This window comes from Arachis hypogaea, chromosome 4 (genome assembly GCF_003086295.3).
Source record: "Arachis hypogaea cultivar Tifrunner chromosome 4, arahy.Tifrunner.gnm2.J5K5, whole genome shotgun sequence".
Lineage (NCBI taxonomy): Eukaryota > Viridiplantae > Streptophyta > Magnoliopsida > Fabales > Fabaceae > Arachis > Arachis hypogaea.
In genome coordinates this window covers 50,907,165-50,921,640 of record NC_092039.1, presented here as the reverse complement: position 1 = coordinate 50,921,640, position 14,476 = coordinate 50,907,165, and the positions used below count along the sequence as shown (strand labels likewise).

At 45.9% G+C, this 14,476-nt stretch overlaps 1 non-coding gene across 1 annotated transcript; it reads right to left on the bottom strand.

The window, feature by feature from the left end:
• Positions 1–3,393: 3,393 nt before the first annotated feature.
• LOC112798550 (small nucleolar RNA R71) lies at positions 3,394–3,501 on the bottom strand. Its single transcript, XR_003200158.1, has one exon. It is a non-coding gene; the product is annotated as a small nucleolar RNA R71 (small nucleolar RNA).
• Positions 3,502–14,476: the final 10,975 nt, after the last annotated feature.

Below are 14,476 nucleotides of genomic sequence, written 5' to 3'. Positions count from 1 at the left end.
GCAGTAGTTTGCCTTTGGGGTTATGAACGAGGTCTTTTCTTGGTCGGGTCCGTACATCGGGATTTGATTGTATCCCGAGTATGCGTCCATGAAGGAGAGATATCTGTAGCCTGAGGCTGCGTCTACCAAGGCGTCGATGTTTGGTAGTGGATATGGGTCTTTGGGGCAGGCTTTGTTGAGATCCGTGTAATCGACGCACATCCTCCATTTTCCGTTGGGCTTTTTTACCAGGACCACGTTTGCGAGCCATAGGGGGTATTTTACTTCCCTAATGAACCCTGCATCTAGCAGTGCTTGTACTTGTTCTTCTATTGCTTGCATGCGCTCGGGTCCGAGCTTCCGGCGTCTTTGTTGGACAGCTCTGGATCCCGGGTATACTGATAGCTTATGGCACATCAGGTCGGGACTTATGCCTGGCATGTCGGAGGCTCTCCAGGCGAAGAGGTCGGAATTCTCCCTTAAGAGGGTTATGAGTTCCTCTTTTAGGCCTGCTTCGAGGTTTGCTCCTATGTTTGTTATTTTTTCAGGTGTGTTCCCAATCTGGACTTTTTCGGTTTCTCCCTCTGGTTGTGGCCGAAGATCTTCTCGGGCTTGAACTCGTCCGAGTTCTATTGTGTTGACCTCTTTCCCTTTTAGGCTCAGGCTTTCGTTGTAACATCGCCGCGCTAGTTTTTGGTCGCCTTTTAGGGTAGCGATTCCTTTTGCGGTAGGGAACTTCATACAGAGGTGTGGGGTCGAGACTATAGCCGCCAGTCTGTTTAGGGTTGGTCGCCCAATGAGGGCATTGTATGCCGAAGTGACGTCGACTATAATGTAGTCGATGCTTAATGTTTTAGATTGCTCGCCTCTTCCAAAGGTAGTGTGTAGCGAGATGTATCCTAAGGGATGGATCGGGGTATCCCCTAGCCCAAATAGGTCGGTGGGATAGGCCTTTAGTTCTTTTTCTTCAAGTCCGAGCTTGTCGAAGGCCGTTTTGAACAAGATATCTGCTGAGCTTCCCTGGTCAATCAGGGTTCGATGTAAGTTGGCGTTTGCTAGGATAATGGTGATTACCATTGGATCGTCGTGCCCGGGTATTATCCCTTGAGCATCTTCTCGGGTAAATGAGATAGTAGGTAACTCGGGCAGGGGACTGTCTTCTCGGACGTGATAGACTTCCTTGAGGTGTCTTTTTCGCGAGGATCTGGATGTTCCTCCGCCTGCAAAACCTCCATTTATCATGTGAACGTGCCTTTCAGGGGTTCGCGGGGTTTGTTCGGCCCGATCTTCGTTATCTCCCCGCCTCCTCTTCCTGGTCTCTTCTCCTTTCTCCGCTATGTATCTGTCGAGTTTTCCTTCTCTGGCTAGCTTTTCTATAGCATTTTTTAGGTCGTAGCAGTCGTTAGTAGAATGACCGTAGAGCTTGTGATATTCACAATATTCGGACCGATCTCTCCCTGCTCTCTTGTGTTTTAGCGGTCGGGGCGGTGGGATCCTTTCGGTGTGGCATACTTCTCTGTAGACGTCTACCAGGGAGACTCGGAGGGGGGTGTAGTTGTGGTACTTCCGTGGCTTGTCCGAGTTGGGTTCTTCTTTCTTCTTCTGTTCCCGATCTCGATCTCGGAGTGGGTAGGTTGATTCCTTCCTAGAAGAGTCTCTTAGCTGGGAGGTTTCCTCCATGTTGATATATTTTTCTGCCCGCTCCTGTACCTCGTATAGAGAGGTCGGGTATCGTTTGGATAGGGATTGGCTAAACGGTCCCTCTTTTAGGCCGTTTGCTAGTCCCATGATGGCTGCTTCAGTGGGCAAGTGTTGTATGTCCAGGCAGGCTTTGTTGAATCGCTCCATGTATTCTCGGAGAGTTTCTTGGTTACCTTGTTTGATCCCGAGCAAACTGGGGGCATGTTTTGTCTTGTCCTTTTGAATAGAGAACCTTGTTAGGAATTTTTTAGTTAGGTCTTCGAAGCTGGTGATTGATCTTGGTGGCAGGTTGTCGAACCACTTCATGGCTGACTTGGTGAGAGTGGTGGGGAAAGCTTTGCACCGAATCGCGTCGGAGGCGTCGACTAGGTACATTCTGCTTCTGAAGTTACTGAGGTGGTGACTTGGATCGGTGGTGCCGTCGTAGAGATCCATATCGGGTGGTTTGAAGTTTCGCGGTACCCTCTCCTTCATGATCTCTTGCGTGAAGGGATCATGGTTGCCTTCGGGGGTGGTGCCGCGTTCTGTCCGGTCTTTCAGGTCGGCCTCTATTTTCCGCAGTTTTTCTTCTAATTCTCTGCGCTTTCGGGTCTCCCTCCTCAGATCTTGTTCAGTTTCTTTCTGCTTCTTTACGTCTTCTTCGAGTTGTTTCAGTCGGTTTTGTTGTGCCCGTACTGCTTCTAGAATTTCCGAGTTCTTTTCTTTTTCGGAATTTTGTGGATCTTTGTTTGGGAGTGATGTCTTTGGGCGATTCTGTTTGTTTCCTCCTGGAGTGCGCGGTGATAGAGGGCTGTCCGGTCGTTCTCCGGTGTCAATTTCGTCCTCTTGTTCAGATGCAGCGCGGTCATCGTTGTGAGGGTCGTCCGCCATGGTAGAGGGATGATTTCCAGGTCCCCGGCAACGGCGCCAATGTTCTGAGGGTTACCTGAAACGTGTAGCTCGGTCGTCTGGAGAGGCCCGAGGTGGGGGTCAGGGACCCGAGCTCGATATGCAGAGTGATTGGTGGTTGTACCTGCAATGACACTCCGATGCTTAAGTTAGCATGGGTCCAAGCAGATATGTGTAGAATGTGGAATGAATGCCATACCTGGGTGCTCCAGTGTATTTATAGTAGTTGGCCGTGATCTTCCCTGGATAAGATATTCTTATCTTATCTTATCTTTTGGGAGTTTTATCTCTATCTTTGTGGAACCGCCTTTTCTAGGCCTTTTCGGCCTTTAGGTTTTGGGCTGCGTTCCTTTTGATGGGCCTTCCTTTCTTTACTGTCCGAGGTTCGACCTGTAGGCGTGGGCCTTAGGACGAGGTCGGACCTTTTATGAATTTGCCGAGTTGGAGGAGCTCGGTTAGGGTATGAACACCAACAATGCAAGGAAGGTGCTGGGTGACTTTACTGCACCTACTCCCGATTTCTATGGGAGAAGCATCTCTATCCCTGCCATTGGAGTAAACAACTTTGAGCTTAAGCCTCAATTAGTTTCTCTAATGCAACAGAATTGCAAGTTCCATGGACTTCCATTGGAAGATCCTCATCAGTTCTTAGCTGAATTCTTGCAAATCTGTGACCCTGAGGTCTACAGACTTATGCTATTCCCTTTTGCTGTAAGAGACAGAGCTAGAATATGGTTGGATTCTCAACCTAAAGAAAGCCTGAACTCTTGGGAAAAGCTAGTCAATGCCTTCTTGGCAAAGTTCTTTCCACCTCAAAAATTGAGTAAGCTTAGAGTGGAAGTCCAAACCTTCAGACAGAAGGAAGGAGAATCCCTCTATGAAGCTTGGGAAAGATACAAACAATTAATCAGAAAGTGTCCATCTGATATGCTTTCTGAATGGAGCATCATAGGTATTTTCTATGATGGTCTATCTGAACTGTCCAAGATGTCTTTGGATAGCTCTGCTAGAGGATCTCTTCATCTGAAGAAGACGCCTATTGAAGCTCAAGAGCTCATTGAAATGGTTGCAAATAACCAATTCATGTACACTTCTGAAAGAAATCCTGTAAACAATGGGACTAATCAGAAGAAAGGAGTTCTTGAGATTGACACTCTGAATGCCATATTGGCTCAGAACAAAATATTGACTCAACAAGTCAATATGATTTCTCAAAGTCTGTCTGGAATGTAAAATGCACCAAGCAGTACTAAGGAGGCTTCATCTGAGGAAGAAGCTTATGATCCTGAGAACCCTTCAATGGAAGAGGTGAATTATATGGGAGAACCCTATGAAAACACCTATAATCCTTCATGGAGAAATCATCCAAATTTCTCATGGAAGGATCAACAGAGACCTCAACAAGGTTTCAACAATAATAATGGTGGAAGAAACCGGTTTAGCAATGGCAAGCCTTTTCCATCATCTTCTCAGCAACAGACAGAGAGTTCTAAGCAGAGTAACTCTGACTTAGCAACCATGGTCTCTGATCTAATTAAAACCACTCAAAGTTTTATGACTGAAACAAGGTCCTCCATTAGGAACTTGGAAGGACAAGTGGGTCAGCTGAGTAAGAAAATTACTGAACTCCCTCCTAGTACTCTTCCAAGCAATACAGAAGAAAATCCAAAAGGAGAGTGTAAAGCCATCAACATGGCCGAATTTGGAGAGGAGGGAGAGGCAGTGAACGCCACTGAGGAAGACCTCAATGGACATCCACTAGCTTCCAATGAGTTCCCCAATGAGGAACCATGGGAATCTGAGGCTTAAAATGAGACCATAGAGATTCCATTGAATTTACTTCTGCCATTCATGAGCTCTGATGAGTATTCTTCCTCTGAAGAGGATGAGTATGTCACTGAAGAGCAAGTTGCCCAATACCTTGGAGCAATCATGAAGCTAAATGACAAGTTATTTGGAAATGAGACTTGGGAGGATGAACCCCCCTTGCTCACTAAAGAACTGGATGACTTGTCTAGGCAGAAATTACCTCAAAAGAGACAAGATCCTGGGAAGTTCTCAATACCTTGTACCATAGGCACCATGACCTTCAAGAAGGCCTTGTGTGACCTAGGGTCAAGTGTAAACGTCATGCCTCTCTCTGTAATGGAGAAGCTAGGGATCTTTGAGGTGCAAGCTGCAAAAATCTCACTAGAGATGGCAGACAATTCAAGAAAACAAGCTCATGGACTTGTAGAGGATGTTCTGGTAAAAGTTGAAGACCATTACATCCCTGCTGATTTCATAGTCCTTGAGACTGGGAAGTGCATGGATGAATCCATCATCCTTGGCAGACCCTTCCTAGCCACAGCAAAGGCTGTGATTGATGTTGATAGAGGAGAATTAATCATTCAAGTGAATGAAGAATCCCTTGTGTTTAAGGCTCAAGGATATCCCTCTGTCACCATGGAGAAGAAGCATGAAGAGCTTCTCTCAAAACAGAGTCAAACAGAGCCCCCACAGTCAAACTCTAAGTTTGGTGTTGGGAAGCCACAACCAACTTCTAAGTTTGGTGTTGAACCCCCACATTCAAACTCTAAGTTTGGTGTTGGGAGGTTCCAACATTGCTCTGAGCATCTCTGAGGCTCCATGAAAGCCCTCTGTCAAGCTACTGACATTAAAGAAGCACTTGTTGGGAGGCAACCCAATGTTATATTTTATCTATTTTTCTTTTGTTTTATGTTTTCTGTGGGTTGATGATCATGAGAAGTCACAAAGTTAATTGAAAAAGCAAAAACATAATGAAAAACAGAAGAAAAATAGCACACCCTGGAGGAAGATCCTGCTGGCGTTTAAACGCCAGTAAGGTTAGCAGGTGGGCGTTTAACGCCCAGTCTGGCACCATTCTGGGCGTTTAACGCCAAAAATGGGCACCAGACTGGCGTTAAACGCCAGAAAAGGGCAAGCATTTGGCGTTAAACGCCAGAAATGGGCACCAGCCCGGCGTTTAACGCCAGAATTGGCTCAAAATGCATTTTTGCATGCCATTTGGTGCAGGGATGACTTTTCCTTGACACCTCAGGATCTGTGGACCCCACAGGATCCCCACCTACACCACCACTCTCTCTCTTCTTCACCCATTCACCAATCACCTCAACACCTCTTCCCCAAAAACCATTCACCTATCAAATCCCATCTTTCTCTTCACCACTCACATCTATCCTTCATAAAACCCCACCTACCTCACCATTCAAATTCAAACCACTTTCCCTCCCAAACCCACCCATACATGACCGAACCATAACCCCCCTCCTATATAAACCCTTCTTCACTCCTTCATTCTCCCACAACCTAAACACTACTTCTTCCCCTTTTTGGCCGAACACAAAGCCATTCCCTTCTCCTCTATTTCTTCTTCTTCTACTCTCTTCTTTCTTTTTTTGCTCGAGGACGAGCAAACCTTTTAAGTTTGGTGTGGTAAAAGCATTGCTTTTTGTTTTTCCATAACCATTTATGGCATCCAAGGCCGGAGAAACCTCTAAAAAGAGGAAAGGGAAGGCAAAGGCTTCTACCTCCGAGTCATGGGAGATGGAGAGATTCATCTCAAGGGTGCATCAAGACCACTTCTATGAAGTTGTGGCCTTGAAGAAGGTGATCCCCGAGATCCCTTTCAAACTCAAAAAGGGTCAACTTTGATCAAAGGTTGGACCAAGTCCTCACAGTCATTTGTGAAGAGGGCGCTCAATGGAAGAGAAACTCAAGAAGGAAGCCAGTTCAACTAAGAAGGCATGACTACAAGCCCATCACTAAGAAGAGGATGGAGCAAACAAGAGACCCCTCTCATCATCAAGTCCCTGAGATGCCTCAAGGGATGCACTTTCCTCCACAAAACTATTGGGAGCAACTAAACACCTCCCTAGGAGAATTGAGTTCCAACATGGGACAACTAAGGGTGGAGCACCAAGAACATTCCATTCTCCTCCATGAAATTAGAGAAGATCAAAGAATCATGAGAGAGGAGCAACAAAGACAAGGAAGAGACATTGAGGAGCTCAAGCACTCCATAGGATCTTCAAGAGGAAGAACAAGCCGCCATCACTAAGGTGGACCCGTTCTTTAATTTCCTTGTTCTTTATTTTTCTGTTTTTCGAAAATTATGCTTGTGTTTATCTATGTTTGTGTCTTGTGATCATTAGTGTCTTAGTGTCTATGCCTTAAAGTTATGAATGTCCTATGAATCCATCACCTCTCTTAAATGAAAAATGTTCTTAATTAAAAAAGAAAAGAATTGCATGAATTTTAAATTTTATAACAGTTTAATTATTTTGATGTGGTGGCAATGCTTTTGTTTTCTGAATGTATGCTTAAACAGTGCATATGTCTTTTGAATTTGTGGTTCATGAATTTTGGCTCTTGAAAGAATGATGAAAAAGGAGACATGTTACTGAGGATCTGAAAAATCATAAAAATGATTCTTGAAGCAAGAAAAAAAGCAGTGAATATAAAAAAAAATTTCGAAAAGAAAAGGGAAGAAAAAGAAAGAGAAAAAGAAAGAAAAAGAAAGAAATAAAGTTGTGATCCAAGGCAAAAAGAGTGTGCTTAAGAACCCTGGACACCTCTAATTGGGAACTCTAGCAAAGCTGAGTCACAATCTGAAAAGGTTCACCCAATTATGTGTCTGTGGCATGTATGTATCCGGTGGTAATACTGGAAGACAGAGTGCTTTGGGCCACGGCCAAGACTCAATAAGTAGCTGTGTTCAAGAATCATCATACTTAACTAGGAGAATCAATGACACTATCTGGATTCTGAGTTCCTAAAGAAGCCAATCATTCTGAATTTCAAAGGATAGAGTGAGATGCCAAAACTATTCAGAGGCAAAAAGCTAAAAGTCCTGCTCATCTAATTAATACTGATCTTCATAGATGTTTTTGGAATTCATTGCATATTCTCTTCTTTTTATCATATTTGATTTTCAGTTGCTTGAGGACAAGCAACAATTTAAGTTTGGTGTTGTGATGAGCGGATAATTTGTACGCTTTTTGGCATTGTTTTTAGTATGTTTTTAGTATGATCTAGTTAGTTTTTAGTATATTTTTATTAGTTTTTAGTTAAAATTCACTTTTCTGGACTTTACTATGAGTTTGTGTGTTTTTCTGTGATTTCAGGTATTTTCTGGCTGAAATTGAGGGACCTGAGCAAAAATCTGATTCAGAGACTAAAAAGGACTGCAGATGCTGTTGGATTCTGATCTCCCTGCACTCGAAGTGAATTTGCTGGAGCTACAGAAGCCCAATTGGCGCGCTCTCAACGGCGTTGGAAAGTAGACATCCTGGGCTTTCCAGCAATATATGATAGTCCATACTTTGCCCAAGATTTGATGGCCCAAACCGGCGTTCAAAGTCACCTTCAGAATTCCCAGCGTTAAACGCCGGAACTGGAACAAGGATGGGAGTTAAACGCCCAAACTGGCATAAAAGCTGGCGTTTAACTCCAAGAAGAGTCTCTACACGAAAATGCTTCAATGCTCAGCCCAAGCACACACCAAGTAGGCCCGGAAGTGGATTTTTATGTCATTTACTCATCTCTGTAAACCCTAGGCTACTAGTTCTCTATAAGTAGGACCTTTTACTATTGTATTAAGGAGCTTTTGATCATGTTTTTATGATTGAACCCTCTTTGGGAGGCTGGCCATTCGGCCATGCCTAGACCTTGTTCTTATGTATTTTCAATGGTGGAGTTTCTACACACCATAGATTAAGGTGTGGAGCTCTGCTGTACCTCGAGTATTAATGCAATTACTATTGTTCCTCTATTCAATTCCGCTTGTTCTTGTTCTAAGATATCACTTGTTCTTCAACTTGATGAATGTGATGACCCGTGACACTCATCATCATTCTCACCTATGAACGTGTGCCTGACAACCACCTCCGTTCTACCTTAGATTGGGTGAATGTCTCTTAGATTCCTGATACACGATGCATGGTTGATCGCCTGACAACCGAGCGCTCGCCTGACAACCGAGCCAGCCATTCCGTGAGATCAGAGTCTTCGTGGTATAGGCTAGAACTGATGGCGGCATTCAAGAGAATCCGGAAGGTCTAACCTTGTCTGTGGTATTCTGAGTAGGATTCAATGATTGAATGACTGTGACGTGCTTCAAACTCCTGAAGGCGGGGCGTTAGTGACAGACATAAAAGAATCACTGGATTCTATTCCGGCCTGATTGAGAACCGACAGATGGATAGCCGTGCCGTGACAGGGTGCGTTGAACATTTCCACTGAGAGGATGGGAGGTAGCCACTGACAACGGTGAAACCCTTGCATAAGCTTGCCATGGAAAGGAGTAAGAAGGATTGGATGAAGACAGTAGGAAAGCAGAGAGACGGAAGGGACACAGCATCTTCATGCGCTTATCTAAAATTCCCACCAATGAATTACATAAGTATCTCTATCTTTATCTTTATGTTTTATTCGTATATCACCCATATCCATTTGAGTTTCCCTGACTAAGATTTACAAGGTGACTGTTCATACCCTAACCGAGCTCCTCCAACTCGGCAAATTCATAAAAGGTCCGACCTCGTCCTAAGGCCCACGCCTACAGGTCGGACCTCGGACAGTAAAGAAAGGAAGGCCCATCAAAAGGAACGCAGCCCAAAACCTAAAGGCCGAAAAGGCCTAGAAAAGGCGGTTCCACAAAGATAGAGATAAAACTCCCAAAAGATAAGATAAGATAAGAATATCTTATCCAGGGAAGATCACGGCCAACTACTATAAATACACTGGAGCACCCAGGTATGGCATTCATTCCACATTCTACACATATCTGCTTGGACCCATGCTAACTTAAGCATCGGAGTGTCATTGCAGGTACAACCACCAATCACTCTGCATATCGAGCTCGGGTCCCTGACCCCCACCTCGGGCCTCTCCAGACGACCGAGCTACACGTTTCAGGTAACCCTCGGAACAGTGACCATAGCTTGCTTCATACCAACAATCTCTGTGGGATCGACCCTTACTCGCGTAAGGTTTATTACTTGGACGACCCAGTACACTTGCTGGTTAGTTGTGTGAAGTTGTAGTGATCACAATTTCGCATACCAGAAGGCCTCTGTGAAATGGCCAAAATGTGAATCATTGCACATGAAGAAAACACCTGAAGAGACTACTGAGCTTATTGAGTTAGTTGCTAACAATTAGTATCTTTACTCCTCTAATAGGAATATTATGAACTCTGGACTCCTCAAAAGAAAAGAGTTTTGGAAGTGGAGACCTTGGATGTTATTCTTGCTCAAAACAAGGTTATGTCTCAACAGATTAATATGCTCACTTAACACCTGAGTGGGATGTAGGTTTCAGCTCTTAGTGCTTAGAATTCCCCTCAAGAGGCTTCATATGACATGAATGGTGGCTTCATTCAAGGTGAGAATTATCACTATGCTCAATTTCCTTATGAACAAGTCAACTATATGGGGAATTCTCCTAGAACCCCCAATAATGACCCATATGGCAAGACCTATAATTAAGGATGGAGAAATCACCCAAATTTAAGGTGGAGAGTGATGACATGTCATCATATACCTATTTTTCTATGCTTTTTCATACAAGAAATTGATGATTTGTGCTTAAATATAGAGGCCGACCTGAAAGACCGGACAGAACGCGGCACCACCCCCGAAGGCAACCATGATCCCTTCACGCAAGAGATCATGAAGGAGAGGGTACCGCGAAACTTCAAACCACCCGATATGGATCTCTACGACGGCACCACCGATCCAAGTCACCACCTCAGTAACTTCAGAAGCAGAATGTACCTAGTCGACGCCTCCGACGCGATTCGGTGCAAAGCTTTCCCCACCACTCTCACCAAGTCAGCCATGAAGTGGTTCGACAACCTGCCACCAAGATCAATCACCAGCTTCGAAGACCTAACTAAAAAATTCCTAACAAGGTTCTCTATTCAAAAGGACAAGACAAAACATGCCCCCAGTTTGCTCGGGATCAAACAAGGTAACCAAGAAACTCTCCGAGAATACATGGAGCGATTCAACAAAGCCTGCCTGGACATACAACACTTGCCCACTGAAGCAGCTATCATGGGACTAGCAAACGGCCTAAAAGAGGGACCGTTTAGCCAATCCCTATCCAAACGATACCCGACCTCTCTATACGAGGTACAGGAGTGGGCAGAAAAATATATCAACATGGAGGAAACCTCCCAGCTAAGAGACTCTTCTAGGAAGGAATCAACCTACCCACTCCGAGATCGAGATCGGGAACAGAAGAAGAAAGAAGAACCCAACTCGGACAAGCCACGGAAGTACCACAACTACACCCCCCTCCGAGTCTCCCTGGTAGACGTCTACAGAGAAGTATGCCACACCGAAAGGATCCCACCGCCCCGACCGCTAAAACACAAGAGAGCAGGGAGAGATCGGTCCGAATATTGTGAATATCACAAGCTCTACAGTCATTCTACTAACGACTGCTACGACCTAAAAAATGCTATAGAAAAGCTAGCCAGAGAAGGAAAACTCGACAGATACATAGCGGAGAAAGGAGAAGAGACCAGGAAGAGGAGGCGGGGAGATAACGAAGATTGGGCCGAACAAACCCCGCGAACCCCTGAAAGGCACGTTCACATGATAAATGGAGGTTTTGCAGGCGGAGGAACATCCAGATCCTCGCGAAAAAGACACCTCAAGGAAGTCTATCACGTCCGAGAAGACAGTCCCCTGCCCGAGTTACCTACTATCTCATTTACCCGAGAAGATGCTCAAGGGATAATACCCGGGCACGACGATCCAATGGTAATCACCATTATCCTAGCAAACGCCAACTTACATCGAACCCTGATTGACCAGGGAAGCTCAGCAGATATCTTGTTCAAAACGGCCTTCGACAAGCTCGGACTTGAAGAAAAAGAACTAAAGGCCTATCCCACCGACCTATTTGGGCTAGGGGATACCCCGATCCATCCCTTAGGATACATCTCGCTACACACTACCTTTGGAAGAGGCGAGCAATCTAAAACATTAAGCATCGACTACATTATAGTCGACGTCACTTCGGCATACAATGCCCTCATTGGGCGACCAACCCTAAACAGACTGGCGGCTATAGTCTCGACCCCACACCTCTGTATGAAGTTCCCTACCGCAAAAGGAATCGCTACCCTAAAAGGCGACCAAAAACTAGCGCGGCGATGTTACAACGAAAGCCTGAGCCTAAAAGGGAAAGAGGTCAACACAATAGAACTCGGACGAGTTCAAGCCCGAGAAGATCTTCGGCCACAACCAGAGGGAGAAACCGAAAAAATAACAAACATAGGAGCAAACCTCGAAGCAGGCCTAAAAGAGGAACTCATAACCCTCTTAAGGGAGAATTCCGACCTCTTCGCCTGGAGAGCCTCCGACATGCCAGGCATAAGTCCCGACCTGATGTGCCATAAGCTATCAGTATACCCGGGATCCAGACCTGTCCAACAAAGACGCCGGAAGCTCGGACCCGAGCGCATGCAAGCAATAGAAGAACAAGTACAAGCACTGCTAAATGCAGGGTTCATTAGGGAAGTAAAATACCCCCTATGGCTCGCAAACGTGGTCCTGGTAAAAAAGCCCAACGGAAAATGGAGGATGTGCGTCGATTACACAGATCTCAACAAAGCCTGCCCCAAAGACCCATATCCACTACCAAACATCGACGCCTTGGTAGACGCAGCCTCAGGCTACAGATATCTCTCCTTCATGGACGCATACTCGGGATACAATCAAATCCCGATGTACGGACCCGACCAAGAAAAGACCTCGTTCATAACCCCAAAGGCAAACTACTGCTACGTCGTAATGCCCTTCGGGCTGAAGAACGCAGGGGCAACCTACCAGAGGCTAATGAACAAAGTGTTCTCAGAGCACATCGGACTACAGCTGGAGGTGTACGTCGACGACATGCTGGTAAAAACACAAAAAGACAGAAACTTGCTGACCGACCTCACCAGTGTCTTCGGCACCCTCAGAAAACACAACATGAGACTTAACCCGACAAAGTGTACCTTCGCCGCAGAAGCCGGAAAGTTCTTAGGCTTCATGCTGACTCAAAGGGGCATCGAAGCGAACCCGGACAAATGCCAAATATGAAGAGCCCGACGTGTGTCAAAGAAGTACAACAACTGAATGGAAGGCTAGCCGCCCTATCAAGATTCTTGGCAGGATCAGCGATAAAATCACTACCTCTCTACTCACTCCTAAAGAAAGGGAAACCCTTCTCATGGACCCCGGAGTGCGAAAAAGCCTTTCAAGAATTCAAGGAATTCCTCGGGCAGCCACCAATCCTAACCCGACCTTTAAAAGGAGAAGAACTCGTCCTATACCTCTCGGTTGGAAATCGAGCAGTCGCTTCAGCGTTAATACGAGAAAATAACCAGGGACAACACCCCATATACTTTGTAAGCAAGGCACTACAAGGGGCCGAATTAAACTATCAGAAGATAGAAAAATTCGCCTACGCCCTAGTGTTCACAGCCCGGAGGCTCCGTCCCTACTTTCAAGCCCACACCATCAAAGTCCGGACAAACCAACCCATGAGACACATCCTACAAAAAACAGACATGGCAGGACGAATACTACAATGGGCGGTGGAACTGTCCGAGTTCGACCTCCACTATGAAGCCCGAACTGCCATAAAATCTCAGTATCTAGCCGACTTCATCGCAGAATACACTGAGACCCCTGGAACCCCACTCTCATGGAACCTGTATGTCGACGGGTCCTCAAACAAAACAGGAAGCGGAGCCGGGGTTATACTCGAAAGCGACCAAGGAACGCGGATAGAACTATCCCTAAAATTCGAGTTCCAGGCTTCGAACAACCAAGCCGAATACGAGGCCCTACTAGCAGGTCTAAAGCTAGCCGAAGAGGTCGGAGCCCAGAGAATCACGATCTTCAGCGACTCCCAGGTCGTCACATCACAAGTAAATGGAAGCTACCAGGCCAAAGACCCAACTATGAAAAAATACCTGGACCAAACACAGGCACAATTACGCCACTTTTCAGAAATACAGATCCAGCACATACCTCGAGAACAAAACGCCCGGGCAGACGCCCTCTCAAAACTCGCCAGCACCAAGCCCGGAGGCAACAACAGAAGTCTCCTCCAGGAAACCTTACAATCTCCCTCCGTGCTAAGAGAGGAAGAAACGCTAAATATATCCAACCAACAGCAGGGATGGATGACCCCCATACTCAACTACCTGAAGTCGGGAACTCTCCCCGCCGAAAGAAAGGAAGCTAAAAGACTCACGAAAGACGCCCAGAATTATACGCTAATTCACGACGTATTATACAGAAGATGATTCTCAAACCCCCTCCTTAGGTGCGTCCCGACCCCAGAAACAAAGAGCGTCCTCGAAGAAGTCCACGGAGGCATGTGTGGAAACCATCTCGGAGCTCGGGCATTATCCAAGAAAGTAGTCCGAGCCGGGTTCTACTGGCCGACCTTGCAAAGAGACGCAACGGAATTTGTGAAAATATGCCCCCCTGCCAAAAACACACCAATTTCCACAAGGCACCACCAGAAGACCTTATCAGCATCACCGCACCATGGCCCTTCGCAAAATGGGGACTTGATCTACTCGGCCCGTTCCCCCAAGGACCGGGGCAAGTCAAATACCTCATAGTAGGAGTCGACTACTTCACAAAGTGGATCGAAGCTGAACCCTTAGCCACCATTACGGCTCAGAAAAGCCGCAAATTCCTATACAAAAACATTGTCACAAGGTTCGGAGTCCCCTACTCCATCACAACAGACAATGGAACACAGTTCACGGACACAAGTTTTCAGAACTTGGTGGCCGAACTAAAAATCAAACAACAATTCACCTCAGTCGAGCACCCACAAGCCAATGGACAAGCAGAGGCCACAAATA